Source organism: Carya illinoinensis, chromosome 12 (genome assembly GCF_018687715.1).
Source record: "Carya illinoinensis cultivar Pawnee chromosome 12, C.illinoinensisPawnee_v1, whole genome shotgun sequence".
Lineage (NCBI taxonomy): Eukaryota > Viridiplantae > Streptophyta > Magnoliopsida > Fagales > Juglandaceae > Carya > Carya illinoinensis.
The window spans coordinates 20,396,530-20,413,200 of record NC_056763.1 but is presented as its reverse complement, the minus strand read 5'-3'; positions in this window follow the sequence as shown (position 1 = coordinate 20,413,200).

Here is a 16,671-nt window from a genome sequence, read left to right as displayed (position 1 = left end):
CAATTTCAGCATACAACAATTCATTCACCTACTGCTTCTAGTCGGTCCAAACAAATTCAATTCATTCCCCCTTCAATCACCTCTCTCCTGCACCTCATTTTCGTCCAGCACAACACAACTCCCATATATATATCTTTAGATGGCTGCTATGTCAAATTCGGTGGAGAGGCAGCCTAATTCTTCAATGTAGATCGGCACCAAACTTCCCCCAACCACAATTCACAGCTGACTTCTCTTGTTGAATATGGCACTCTACTTCAAGCATTTCGGTGGACAGCAATTGGTGGACAGCAGCCTTCTTCTTCCTTCATTTCGGCTACCTCTTCCTTTCTTTTCTTCATCCAGCAATATATATATATCTATATAAATTGTTGCCCCAAGTTGCAAACTCATCACCACCAACTCCACAAGTCAAGTAATGCATGGCACCTTCCTTTTTAGACTTTAACTTTGCATGGACAGTAGCAACCTTTGATTGCACCAACTTCTTCACATGTTCCTCACCTTAATTTAGCTGCACCAACCGATGTAAGTTAAACCAAACAAGCAGCCTCCCAATTAATGTATAATTTAGGTGGGTTGGAAATGAGTTGGTGGATTTGTGGGATGATTGGTGTAGGTTAGATGGAGTTGGGTTTGTTTGAATGGTGGGAAAGCTCAAGACAAAGTATGAACAATGCATGAACATAATGAACCATGGTATGCATGAAAAATGGAGATGGAGATTAAAAAAAAAAGAAAACACTCAACAACAAAATAACACAAATGAAAAATTAGCTTGAGCAACTTCCATTCAAAGATGGCAAGAAGTGCTTCTATCTTTTGAGATTCATGAATTGAACCCAAAAGATAGAAAGATAGCTCAAGAAACTTTATGAACATGAAGAACAAGAAAAACAATAGTACAAATGCAAATGATAATGGAAAGCAAGAAAAATTATGGACTAGAATGCACAGTAATCAATAGTTGATAGAATTCAAGCAGAAATTCATGCTTTTAATCAATTAAAATCACAACTTTGATTTATTCCTTTTAACCATTTTTCCATTTAAAACCAATAATAATGTCATGATGAATTTAAAATACATTGGTTTTAGATAGCTAAAATGTGCAATATTTCAGCTCAATCATCTACCCTTTGCACGAATAACAAAAAAAAAAAAAAAGAAATAACAACAACACAAGAAATTTATGTGAAAACTCCAAAACAGGAGAAAAATCACCAGACCCTAAGAAAAAAATTCATTATGTGAAAATTGTTACAATCACACAATTTTTCTCCTCACCACACCCACAAAGCTGCCCCACTAGTAAAATTTTAATTTTACACCTCTTGCCCTTTTACAAAAGGCTAATAAAGGAATTTAACTAAAGTCAAAAGTTATTAGATAAACTTTCAACTAGTGCACTTAAACTAAGAGGCTAAGCCTCTTATCTATAACCTAAAGGTTTTGCCCCTCATTTACTTACCCACCGATGTGAGACTAGAAAAGTGCAATACTCAACAATCTCCACCTTGCGACTTTGACTGGTCCCACAGCCAAGCTCCGCCTCAATGAAGATCTTCATAGTTTCCGCTATCATGCTTCACCATAAAAGCATACCCACTCAGAATACACCAATTCCAAGCATTTCACTTCAGCCTATGTCGAAAAACAATCTTGCTAAAAATTATGGTGTAACTTCCACATTTGGCTCTCCTGGAAGTTCATCAGCCATCGACATGAATTTCCACCACACACCCTGCATCAATGCCAAACCAATGCCTGCGTGCAAACTTGGGGACCTACTAACATTAACACATCCTCTATCATGACAACTTTGGGAATTAGCGATATACCATGAGGAAGTACATGTCTCTTTTTAAAGATTAAAATCTTCCATGGAGAGAGACACAACATTAGCATCAATACCAGTATCTCCATTTACTGACTTGAAGCCACTTGCTGAACCTGCTCCAGCTCTTGGACAATTTTTCTTGACGTGCCCAGATTGTCCACACTCCCAACAGACTACTTTCTTCTTCATGGAGTTCTTCATCTTCCCATTTCCAGCTGCTACCATTACTAAGTTCTCAAGTGGAACATTACTTCCACTACATAGTCTGCTCTCTTCAGAAAAGATTGTACTGGTAACCTCTGAAAATATTATTTTCTCCTTCCCATGTATCAAAATAGATTTCATGTGCTTATAGGAAGGTGGAAGAGACCAGATGAGTCTCAAGGCTTGATCCTCATCATCAATATTAACTCTAATAGATTCTAACTCAGCGACAATGCCATTGAGAATGCTTAAATGATCTGAAATAGTTGTATCTTCACTCATCTGCAGTGTATGAAACTGCTCATTCAGGTACACACGATTTGAGATGCGCTTCGTCTTATACAACTCTTCAAGCTTTTTCCAGAGTTCCTTTGCAGTAGATACTCCATGCACATTTGCAAGAACATTTTTGGCCAGGCACAGACGTATTACACTTGCTGTTCTCAAGTCCAGATCCTCCCAATCTTCATCGCTCATTTTCGATCTGCTCCTTTCACCAGTCACACTAGTACCAATGCTGACTTCGGTGTTGGCCTGCCCTTCAATGCATTGTATAATCTTGATTGAATCAAGATATCCTTGACTTGTACTTGCCACAAGCCAAAATTGATTTTCCCATCAAATTTCTCCACCTCAAATTTGACAAGATTTGAAGGCCTACTTCCTGATATTGCTTTGATGAATTTTATTGTGGAAATGAATAGTACATAACTAAGTGAGTTCCCAGGACAGATTGGAGGGTCATAGTGGACACACTTAAAATTTTAAATCTCCTAGACAGAACCTCCTTAGATTGTACGTATCCACACTACAACAACAAAACTTCACCCAACAAAAAGAACCTACTGGCTCTGATACCAATTATTGGAAATTTGGACCTTCCAAATTCACCTCCTCTAAGATCTACCCTTTGTAGGAATAATAAAAAAATAGAAAAATAATAACAATACAAAAAATTTATGTGAAAATTTCAAAACAACAGAAAAACCACAAGACCCAGAGAAAAAAAATTCACTATGTGAAAATTGTTATAATCACACAGTTTTTCTCCTCACCACACCCCCAAAGCTATCCCATTAGTAAAACTTTAACTTTACACATCTTTTCCTTTTACAAAAGGCTAAGAGAGAAATTTAACTAAAGTCAAAAGTTACTAGATAAGCTTTCAACTGGTGCGCTTAAACTAAGAGGCTAAGCATCTTATTTATAACCCAAAGGTTTTGCCCCTCATTTACTTACCCACCGATGTGGGACTAAGAAAGTTTAATACTCAACAACATGTTCCTTCCGACAAGAAGGAAACATGTGGGCCCGAACTGTTTGATGATCTGTGCCCCACCGAGCTCAGGTTTGATGCTTGGGTCAAGAACTCTGGGCAAAATGAATTGAAGGCATACAATATTTTGAAGAGGCAACGGTCCAAATGGCAAGATGATTTTAGTTTATATAAGGAATTTTGCTCTCTGACCAAATTCCGAAAGCAATCTACCTGATTCTTTTAGTTTCAGCACTTACACTGCTTGCTTTGGTATCACTTGATGAAACTTGTGAATCAAAAGTGCTACTTGAATTAGAGTCACAACGGTGCTGCCCATCAACCTTGTTCATCTGATCAATCAGCGATTGCCGAGGTTTGACAGAGACTTATATCAGGAAAGCGATGTCTTGCCACATGTGAAGAATATTTCTGGTGCTGCTTGGAATTGCAGGGACAAGTCTCTGGATACAAATATACAAATCCTGGCTTGTCATAACTCTCCACTGTGTGATATAGAGTGGAATGTAAGTTTTGTTGCTATGACTCTTTTTTGGTTGTATCACAGATGCTAATCTATTTAAATTTGAATTAGCTATGTAAATTTGTTTTGACTTTGCTTGAACGCAATTAGTGCACCTTGTCCCAACCATTTGCTAGTGTGTGAGAGTTCACCTGCTCTATGAAAAATGAAAATTCTATCCCCTTGCCTAGTAAGTCTAAAATTTATACTCTATTAGTTAATCCTGATCCTAGATTACACTGAGTGGAGGTGCAACTTGAAGTTATATTTTTCAGTATAGAAATGAAAGTTTTTTGAGTTTAAATGAAGTAGTGGACAAAATATCTAAATCCTCCACATGCAAGATGTCACAAAATGGAAATTACAACTGTGACAAATCATTCATGGCAAGTAAGATGCCCTTGTTAAACGTATCACCTACACATGACCCATTCATTTATAATCATTAAGGTGATTTTTGTTTCACCTCATTCTTGCCATGTAATTTTTCCCCTTTAGAGTTTTTTAATATTTTGTGCTTGGCAACTCTTTGCCTTGAACTCAATACAACTCTCATCCATGGTATGAGCTTATGCTTAAAGATAATTATGTGTTTATTTGATCAGCTAGAAGCAAGCTTTGTTCTAATTTGTAAAAGGCCTTCATTGTTTTTAATCCTGGTGTCCATAGTCCATCTGTTAGTTCCATGGTGTCACCAGCTGCACTCATATCACTCTATGATAAATGACATATTTTTAAAGAATTATGTTCTTTTCTCGTATGGTTGGTTAAAATGCAAGAACCATTCTTCCAAGTTTCCACTGCAACGTCAAACATCAATGTCGGTTAAATACATTTATTATTTTTTTGTTAAGGAATAATCCTTTTATGGAAAAGCGCAAACGGTGTAAACCAAGTACATAGGAAAGCTCAAATACAAACTGAAAATGGTTAATTTTTTTCATGCAGATACATCAAACTTTGTCTTTATTCATGGCATCAATGATTCAATGTACAACAACAACAGTTTGGAATAACAACAACAACAGTTTGGAATAACAACAACAACAACAACAGTTTGGAACAACAACAACAACAACAACAGTTTGGAAAAACAACAACAACAACAACAATAGTTTAGAACAACAATAATAACAATAATAATAACAACAACAGTTTGGAACAACAATAACAACAATAACAATAACAACAATTTGGAACAACAACAACAGTAGTTTGGAATAACAACAATAACAACAATAATAATAATAACAGTTTGGAACAACAACAACAACAACAACAATAACAACAACAGTCTGGAACAACAACGACAACGACGACGACGACAACAACAACAACAACAGGTTGGAACAATAACAACAACAACAACAACAGTTTGGAACAACAACAACAACAACATAGTATGTATGCATCGGTTAAAATTGAAAGGTTTCTTAGTTTTATGATTGCAGGTTCTGATGGCTTTCATTTTGCATTGGCTTCACATAGTTTGTTGCTTCTTTGTGATGTGTGGAAATCAATGAGGCCGGTGTTGCAATGGACTCATGGTCTTGATAAACCGTGCTATATTGACGTGTTTAGATTGTCTGAATTCAGTCCAAAATCAAGGAATGAAACGTATCAGTGGGCTTCTGAATCAGGTTTTTGCATTATATTAGGATCCTTTTGGAATTGTGAGTTTAATCTCTTTTGCTATGGACCTGCTTTACCAGCCCCACGAGGAACCATTGCATCTGAAATTTAAGAATTTTCGAAAACCATTTATGCATGGGAGCTCCCTACGGACCTGTTATTGTGTGGTCATGAATGCGGATGTGGAAGTTGTCTTGTAAGGGAGGAGATTTTCAAGGATCATCTTCCTGAATGCATTGATTGGCAGCAAAAGAAAGAGATAGTTTTGGGCTTTGGCATCCTAAACAAAGGTCTATCTGCACAGCTTGCCGAGTCTGATGAATTTGGTAGTTTTACACTGATAAGGCTCATGTCTTCAGGGAAGCTCGAATTACAAAGATACTGTGCGTCATGGGATTCTGTGAAGAAGTTGAAACAATTTCACAAAGAATTTTTGCAATTTGATAATAATTTCCTCTTTACCAAAGAAGATGGGGAATATAGATTTCCCAGAAGATATAAGTACCTGAACTTTGATAACCTATCAGCATATTTGAATGGCAACCTTACTGAAATCCTGGATTCGAAAATTAAAAATCATCGCAAGGGTCCTCAAGAGAACGAATCCTTTAGTACAGAAGCTCATGAAATCTTATGTGAGAAGTTGAAGGCTTGTGGCTTTGGTCGATTGAGATCGTCTCCCGCAGTTGCAGTTGCTTTTGATGACATAAACTTGCCAGCGAGCATACACTAGGTTGCTTTGAGGAGACTATGGGCAGGCCTGCCAATAAAACTTTTGCAACTGGCGTATTCCAACTACCCTGAGTTCCTTGAAGTACTAGTGGACCAAAAAAAGGTAGCTTTGGAATTTGTAGTTGTTCCAGACCTACCTCAATTGCCTCCTTTCTTTTTAAGAAAGCCTTCACGCCGAAGCAATAAATGGTCACAGAAAGTGCAGCGAAACGATGCTCTTGTGGGTCTAGTACTTCCTCTTCCCATTCTACTTGCACTTTGCAAGTATCGTAGTGGCTACTCAGATTTGGAAGGATTGGATGGATTTTCTTTAGAGAAGGAATTTAGACTGAGATACGATGAAGTCAAGTAGGTGGCTAGTGAATTGGCTGTGCCAGATTCTGGTTGTGAGCTTCGTGATGATGGTGCTGTCTCCCTTGCCGATGATAGAGAAGAGACGTGGGGCAGCTCTGAAAAACAGAAACCTTTCTGTTTCTATACTCAGGTTGCATTTAAATACTCAGGTTGCAATACCTTCAGTGATAAGAATTTTGATGTCCCGATTTTAAAGTTTCCGAGAAGAAGCATGTGTTGGGTATTTGGACCTCCCAAATTCACCCTCTCTAAGATCTACCCTTTGCAGGAATAACAAGAAAAATAGAGAAATAATAACAACACAAGAAATTTACGTGAAAACTCCAAAACAGGGGAAAAACCACTATACCCAGAGAAAAAAATTCAGCATGTGAAAATTGTTACAATCACACAGTTTTTCTTCTCACCACACCCACAAAGCTGCCCCACTAGTAAAATTTTAACTTTACACGTCTTTCCCATTTGCAAAAGGCTAATAGAGAAATTTAACTAAAGTCAAAAGTTACTAGATAAACTTTCAACCGGTAGACTTAAATTAAGAGGCTAAGCCTCTTATTTATAACCTAAAGGTTTTGCCCCTCATTTACTTACCCACCGATGTGGGACTAAAAAAGTGCAATACTCAACAATCTCCACCTTGTGACTTTGACTGGTCCCACAGCCAAGCTCCACCTCAATAAAGATTTTCAAAACTTCTGCTATCATGCTTTACCATAAAAGCATACCCACTCAGAATAAACCAATTCCAAGCATTTCACTTCAGCCCATGTCGAAAAACAACCTTACTAAAAATTATGGTGTAACTTCCACATTTGGTTCTCCTGGAAGTTCATTTGCCATCGACATGAATTTCCAGCACACACCCTGCATCAATGCCAAACCAATGCCTGTGTGTAAACTTGTGGACCTACTAACATTAACACATCCTCTATCATGGAAACTTTGAGAATTAGCAGCATGCCATGAGAATGTACATGTCTCTTTTTAAAGATCAAAATCTTCCATGGAGAGAGACACAACATTAGCATCAATACCAGTATCTCCATTTACTGATTTGGAGCCATTTGCTGAACCTGCTCCAACTCTTGGACAATTTTCTTGACGTGCCCAGATTGTCCACACTCCCAACAGACTACTTTCTTCTTCATGGAGTTCTTCATCTTCTCATTTCCAGCTGCTACCATTACTAAGTTCTTAAGTGGAACATTACTTCCACTGCTTAGTCTTTTCTCTTCAGAAAAGATTTTACTGGTAACCTCTGAAAATATTATTTTCTCATTCCCATGTATCAAAATAGGTTTCATGTGCTCATAGGAAAGTGGAAGAGACCAGATGAGTCTCAAGGCTTGATCCTCATCATCAATTTTAACTCCAATAGATTCTAACTCAGCGACAATGCCATTGAGAACGCTTAAATGATCTGAAATAGTTGTATCTTCACTCATCTGCAGTGTATGAAACTGCTCCTTCAGGTACACACGATTTGAGATGCCCTTTGTCTGATACAACTCTTCAAGTTTTTCCTAGAGTTCCTTTGCAGTAGATATTCCATGCACATTTGCAAGAATATTATTGGCCAGGCATAGACGTATCGCACTTGCTGTTCTCAAATCCGATCCTCCCAATCTTCATCGCTCATTTTATATCTGCTCATTTCACCAGTCACACTAGTACCAGTGCTTACTTCGGGCATTAGTCTGCCCTTCAATGCCTTGTGTAATCCTGATTGAATTAAGATATCCTTGACTTGTACTTGCCACAAGCCAAAATTGATTTTTCCATCAAATTTCTCCACTTCAAATTTGACAAGATTTGAAGGCCTACTTCCTGACATTGCTTTGATGAATTTTACTGTAGAAATGAATAGTACATAACTAAGTCAGTTCCCAAGTAAGATTGGAGGGTCACAGTGGACACACTTAAAATTTTCAATCTCCTAGACAGAACCTCCTTATACTGTACGTATCCAAACTACCACAACAAAACTTCACCCAACAAAAAGAACCTAGTGGCTCTGATACCAATTATTGAAAATTTGGACCTCCGAAATTCACCTCCTCTAGGATCTACCATTTGCGGGAATAACTAGAAAAATAGAGAAATAATAACAAAACAAGAAATTTACGTGGAAACTCTAAAACAGGAGAAAAATCACAAGACCCAGAAAAAATTCACTATGTGAAAATTGTTACAATCACACAATTTTTCTCCTCACCACACCCACAAAGCTACCCCACTAGTAAAATTTTTCTCCTCAAGGATTCCTACCACTCAGGAATCTTTTCAAAACCCTAGCCTCCATCCATCTTGGCGTCCACCCTAATCGCCCTTGGTAATTTCGGCAACCCTAGTTGGCTCATACTCAAAACCCTAGCCTCACTATCTCTCATCAACCCTAGCCCAATTAACTTGGCACCACACTCAAGAAAAAAGCCATAGCCGTCCATAATAAATTGCAAGCCCTAAACACTTAGCCTACCTAATTCCACCATCATCTTCATCATTCAATCTCCCAAACACCTACCTTTTGTTGAAGGCCAAGCAAGTTAGCAAGATCACTCGATCACCAACATTACCAAGGTGAGCTCGTGGACTTAATGTTTAGGGACAAGACCGGGATCCCTAACAGTTGGGTCATGCTCGCCGCAGCTATAAACGTGGGGCTTACAACCACTCTGCTTGAGCCCCTTGCCATAGCCTATGGCTACCACGTGGCCCGCCGACAGTTTCTATCTCAGTATGAACTTTCCCCATTGATGAGGGATGTGAACGTCATGCTACAGGAGTGTCAAAACCCCATACTTTGTGGCCCACGGTCAAGCCACCAACCATGCCATGACAAGCCTTGATGGGCTCATGGTTGATGCCCTGACATTGCCACAACCATGCCTTGACACGCACGAGGCGCCCCAACAAGGTTAGTGACCATATGCAGCCTAATGCACGGCCAGGCATGCGCATGCCCCTACGCTGCATGCTAGGTCAACGCCCAGGCCCCTGCTTGGGCCATGCAGTGCCATTAGTAGTAATCACAGCCAGTGTTTTAAATAATGTACCGTATCGACTGGTACAAGTATTTCACCTGTTTTGTACTAGTCTAAATACTGGTCGACCGGTCGATATTTTGGCTTGTATCGACCTATGTACTGGCCCGTATTTCGGCCTTCATTTTTTTTTATTTCTTCAAACTACAAGCTCATGTTTTACCCCCAATTCAGGCCAAGCTATTTATAATTTATATATATATATATATGTATTTAATAATTTATTCATATATAGCCTATTATTTTGGAATATAATTTTTATATATTTATTTATATAATTTATTCATATATTGACTATCCTGAAATGGTACCGGTACCGAAATATTTCATTCCAATATCTTGACCAGTACGGCATCCAGTACATTATTCAAAATATTGATCACAGTAGCATGCCCCTGGGCAGGACCCTGCTTGGGCCATGTTAGGCCAGCACCAATAGTAGCAGGCCAACACCTAGGCCAGCAGCTTGGGCAGTGCCATGCCAGCACCAATCCAGCCGTAGGCCAACCTAGGCCACCATGGGCCAAGCCATGCCAAGAGCCACATAGGGCCCATCCAAGGCCTTGTTTGTATTGGATCACTCTAGGGTTTCCTTTTATGTTTTCACTATAAATAAGACACTTAGCCATTTCATTTGTATCTTTTGGCATTTTTTCCTTCGTGGAACGGTTTGGCTTGTTCTTGTGAACACTTTCGGTGCTTGTGCACTTGGACTCTTTTGGGTGCAACTCGTGAATCCTTAGGAGATGATTAACACCTTGCAATTCGTGAATAAGTGTTATCCATTTATCTATCTTTGTTTCATCACCTTGGAATTCGTAAATAGGTGTTGATTGATTTTATCAATTTCTTGTTTATTTTTTATTCAATCTTCATATCATCCATTTATCAATCTTTTACATATTTCCATTCTCTAGTCAAAAAATTGAAAAATACTTTTATGTTCTTATATTTTCTACTTTGTTCATATAGTTTCTTGTATTTTGTCGCATATCAAATATATCCTAAGCCTCCATCTTTCCAAGGCCATATCCTATAATTTTCACTTTCCAAAATAAGCCTTCCTCCACCCACATTAACCATAGCCGAAATTCTCATCTCCCAATCATAAATCACGCCCAACACATTTCCACATCCATAGATCTATAATTCTCACATGCCATAGCCTAGATCTATAAATTCACATCCATTCCATACACTTTCTCACTTACCAAACACATATTTAGCCTTCATAAGACCAAAGTCCATATCGTATCACTTTCATAAAGCCATAGCACCCTAGATCTAGCCTAAATCTTGCTCTCCAACAAGCCTTCCTTCATCCAATTAAACCCTAGCCGCCTCTCAAGAGTCCCACTCAGCAATTTCCTTAATTTTAGGAAAGTTGACTCATCCCAATCACATCTCTTGATCCTAGGAATTCCCATCTCATCTTCTAAATCCAGTCCTTAAAATCTCTCCATCTTTCAAATCACTTGATCCCTCAAACCACCCGATCCCTAAAATCACTCATTCCCTAAGATTACTCAAGTCAACCAATGATCCTCATCCTCTTACCATATCCAAATCCTACCTTAGCCAATCCCTAAAGTCAAGGAGTAACCCTAAACTCTTTCAAACACCATCCAAACCCTAGCAACCCACCCTACACTCCAACCCCAATCCATCACTTCCCAAATTCGTAATTCTTATTAGCCACTACCCTAAACCCTAGCTACACTTCACCATAACAACCCTAAGCATCATCCAAATGGCGCCAACATTAAGGGCAACCATCAAGCCATTTCACATTGCATCAAACACGCCAAATCATCACTTAGGTTACCCTACAACATCATCATCATCATTACTTCTATCACTCAAACACTAAACCTTCCTCAACCTAGGGACCCTTCATTTCCATGCAAGTTGAAAACCAAGCAAGTTGACTAGGCACAATCAGTCATCACCACAACAAGGCAAGCTCATGGACCTTAATGTTTAGGGACTGATCGAGGTCCCTAACAAGGAGGCAGTAGGTGCTTTACGTCGTGTACCCGGACCCCTCTCTCACGACACCCACATGCTAGTGAGGTCACTACTAGGCACCAGCTAAAACGTCAGCAGTTTATGTCGCCGATGGCATGTTTGACGGACCAAGCATCTCAGTCACCAAGCGGTGGGCAACCACTTCTTGGCTCGAGGTCTTGCTCGGTAACCCACCAAGTGGTGGGCAAACACCTCATTCGCCCAGGAAAGGCCCATTTCTCGGGAGCCACCTATTCGGGAGTTGCTTGCTCAGGAAACTCTGCACGGGTTCTCCACTGCTTGGGATAAACCCTACTTGCTCAGGAAACTCTACATGGGTTCTCACCTGCTCAGACTCACCTCACCTGCTCTGGAAAGTCTCCTTCACTAAGGAAGGCCTCATCTGCTCGGGAGTCACTTGCTCAGGAGTTATCTGCTCTGGAATTCATTGCTTGGGACAGACCCCACTTGCTCAGGAAACTCTGCATGGGTTCGCCACTGCCCAGGACTCACTCGGCGCGAGAAACATAGCATGGGACTCACCTTCTCTACTAGGGAGGACTCTGCATGGGAAAGTCTTCACTGCTCGAGAGTTGTTTGCTAGGAAAAATTCTTGCTCCACATTGTGCTCACAGCTCGAACTCATCTGCTTGGGACTTAACAGTAAGAGAAAAACTCCACTACTTGGGAAAGTCGTTGCTCGGGACTCATTTGCTCAAACTCAACTTCTCTGCTCGGGACCCACCAACTCTGCCAATCCCTCACTTGCATAGGACTCATCACTAGACCAGAGCTACTACTCGGTGTGAGCACCACCCCAGGTTAGATGCTCGGCCAAGACAACTTGCTCGGCACTAACTCGCATGCGTCACATAGAATCTCCTTCATCGCCGAAGTGCGACAACTCGTGGGCCGCATTGACACGTCTCCAACCTTCGTCATACTCCTACAGAGCAATTCAGCAAAGTCAAGTCTGTAGACTTGCCACTATGCATTGGTCGGGCTAGGGCTCTAGGGCTCCCTCGCATAAATAGTCGAACACAAGTCCCTAGACTTGCCAACTTTCATGCCATCAGCAAAGCCGAGTCCTTAGACTCACAACGAGGACAATGTCGGGCCAAGAGCATCTCGAGCTCTACCCTCATCGCCAATCGGATATAGGTCACTAAACTTGCCAAGCCTTGTGACAAAAAAAATTTGAGTCTCTTGCCACAATTCAAGGCCAAGTTTCTAAACTTGCTGATCTCTTGTTCAACAAAATTAAGTCCCTAAGCTCACTCCGAGGTCGAGGTAGGGCTGAGAGCATCTCAAGCTCTACCTTCATCGCCACTCAGATACAAGTTCCTAGACTTTTCGAGCCTTGTGACCAAGAAAATTTAAGTCTCTACACTTGCCACGAGCTAAGGCCAAGTTCCTAGACTCGTCAATATCCTATTCAATAAAGTTGAGTCCCTAGACTCATCAGGAGGTCAAGGTCGGGCTCAGAGCATCTCAAGTTCTGCCCTCATCATTGCTTGGAAACAAGTCCCTAGTCTCGACTTACCGAGTCTCGTGACCAACAAAATTCAAGGGACTCTCTACAGGTTAATGCGAATTCCCTAGATTTGTCGATCTCATATTTAACAAAGTTAGGGACTCGCTGAGGATTGAAGGTCGGGCCTAGAGCATTTTGAGCTCTGCCCTCATTACCACTCGGATACAAGTCCTTCGACTTTTCAAGCCTCGTGACCAAGAAAATTCAAGTCCCAAGACTTGACACGGGTTAAGGCCAAGTTTCTAGACTAACTGATCTTCCGTTCTACAAAACTGAATCCCTAAACTTGCCACGGGATGAAGGCCAGGCCTAGAGCATCTCGAGCTCTGCCCTCATCACCACTTGGACATAAGTCCCTAGACTTATTGAGCCTCGTGACCAAAAAAATTTGAATCCCTAGACTCGCCACGGGTTAAGACCAAATTCCTAGACTCGCCGATCTCCAATTCAACAAATTTGAGTCTTTAGACTCGCTGCGAGGTGAAGGCCATGAGGATAGCGGCGGAAGCAACATGCTTTCGGTGGTCCGGGTGGGATCGTCGTTGTCAAGATCCAGCCCTTTAGAAGCCCACAAGCCCAATTGGATTATTTTTTTAAAATAAAAAGATTAATAATATTTGCAGTGCCCCTGTAATAAAATGGTTAAATCTAAACCGTACATGAAAAAATTAATTTTTTAATAATGAATTCCATTTTTGTTAATGAGAGTGCATAGAGCTTGCACATTTTAAAACTATATTAGCATTACTCTTAATAACAAGAAAAAAAATATACTGTGAAGTCGGTTTACTAACCCCACACACAATTTTTTTTTTTTTTTAAAGAAAATCGGGTTGTTTGGAAAAAATCAGTAAACGAAAGAAAGTCTCTCTAAATCATGTTGTTCTCCTCAGTCCCCCCTGCGCGGGTTCAACTCTGTTCCCCCTCCCCCCCCTTCACATTCATTCGCCTAGCTCTAGAGTATATTTTGTTTTCACGTTTGAAGCTCCATTCTTCTGACGACCCATTTTTCTCGAGTAAGGACCAATAAGTTACTATTACTCCTCCACATCAAGCCCACCAATCCACTACCGCTTGTTGTAAAAAAATTCCATAAAAGATTCACGTTCTACATAGTCTCTTTTGGAATATGCTATGCCTCTTCGATTCATCAGCATTATGAGTTGGTGCTGGGATTTCCTCTTCAGGTAATGGGTCAGACTCTTGCTTGTGTTAAAACAAAATAAGGTGAATTTATTGAGTGGACACTATGAAAATGACATGAAAGATGAGAAAACGAAATGATTCTTCTTTGTAGTGGAAATTTGATAGGAAATAAGAATAGATTGCCACTGAATCCAGAGTCCAAACCAACATAAACTATCCATGTTTGTTTCCTTTTCTTTTTCTATTTTCTTATTCTCTCTCTCTCTCTCTCTCTCTCTCTCTCTCTCTCTCTCTCTCTCTCTCTCTCTCTCTCACTTTGCCTTCTTTACTAGTAGTTATATACACACACAGAACAACAACAACAACAACAACAGAAGGAAGATTTGGAAAGAACTCTTGGGAATTGGTTTCTTCTTAAATATGGGTGGTCTTGGGCGGGAGATTTGGGGAGAAATGTTCAAATAACCGTATAACGGGGGAGGACATTAAACATGAGGATATTTTGATGTTTATTTAATGAAAAAACTACATTCGTGGCTACGTTACCGGTGTGAGGTGTAGGGGCCTTTGCACCAAACTTTTTAATTTCATCCCGTTCAGATAAAAAAATTTTGTACCAAAGTAGTAACTAGCACGATGTAATGTGTTACGTTCCAGCTCAAATTCTGACCATTCCAACCCATTCTAGCTAGAACATGGATTTGGGTCCAAAATTGAGCTAATTGGCAATTTGGGAGATAGATGTCTACAAATGGCCCTTAGAAAAAACAAGCATAGGGAGTTATGAACTCGTTATCTATTATGAAGAGAAATCATTGAATGGATAATCTAAAATTTAGGCTATTAGAATTTCGGTTCTTGTTCTTGTTTTTGTTTTTTTTTGTTTTTTCTTTTCTTTTTTCTTTTTGGGCTCACTTTCATGCCTGGTTAGAAGTTTCAACCTTTAACCGAGTAGGAGAAACATTTGCAGGGCCATAAACTATAGATATTTTGGCACGAATGCCATTGTTTTAAATTTTAATACGGTAAATTTTTCAATCCTATATGTTGTTTCATCATACTGGTTCACTAAGAGCTCTAAACCTGATAACCAAATATCTAGAGTAGCATAAAAAATGTTATTTTTGTACTTTGAATTCTTTTAGGACTAGATTGGATGGTAAGATAAGAAGAGATAGTTTTAGTTGAAAGTTGAATAAAATATCGTTAGAATATTATTTTTTAATATTATTATTATTTTGTGATTTGAAAAAAATTATAATAATAAAATGAGAAGAAATCGTTTCTTATCCTAACTAAGTTATTCTTTCTAAACGATAGAAACCGTTTATGGAGAAGTATTATTGAGTCTTTTAGGATTTGTGTTGATTTTATTTTAAAATATAATTTTTTTATTATATATATAATTTATTCATATATTAACTATTCTAAAATAGTACATTAAAATGTATTGGTATTAAATATTCTATTTATTACAATATAAACGGAATTCAAAATTTTGCTTTGTACAGTAGAACTCTAATAACTAGGCCTGCACAGCAACCCGGCCCACCCAAAGGAAAAGCCTCACAAATGCAGATCGACTCGACCCAAAAACTACAGGTTGGCTCGAACTTGTTCTTTACTCTACTTTTGATACGTTCAAGTGTATCAAGTACTCCATCTATTGGTAAGTCTATCAAGTTGACGGGTTCTTTGGTTTATACGATCATTACTATTGGGGTTTCTTTTTTCATTTCCTTGTTTTGACGGTAAAGAAAAAAGGGTAGAATAATGAGGCAGATTGGCAAATCTAGGAACTTTGCATGTGAGAGAAACAAAGGGTCTGATCTTCAAACTTCAAAGAAGCAAAGAAATAGGGTGTTGGGACTTGGGTCTTTGGCTGTTGCTTCAGTGTTGACGAAAGCTCCATTCTTTCACTCTGCAACAAGAGGAGATCGAACCATGGTTTCCGTGCTCTGGGACCTGAAAACCAGGGATTCTGACTCATTTCAAGTATTCCCTCTCAGCCTCTTTCTTTTTATTTCTCTCTGTCTAGCTGGGGATGTGATATGTAATTTGTTGATAATTTGTACCAATTTTTATTTCCGTTCAATACAAAATATTTTATGCAAATAACTGAATAAGAGATCAACTAGTCTACAGAACAAGCCTACAGAATCCTAAGGAAAAATCTCTCTAGTAAATTCTTAGGAAAACGAAATGCTCAAAGATCAGAAACTTGCTCTTGACCTCTAGATCTCCAGATCAATCGAACAAAAAAAATTCAGATAGACCCAACAGAGAGTAACAGAAGTGAAAATAGAGAGAGGGGCTTCGTTTTTTCAGATTTTCAGTCGGATTCGCCCGATATTAGTCAGATTGGAGGGTTGTTGAAACCGACATGTGCCCAACCCGATT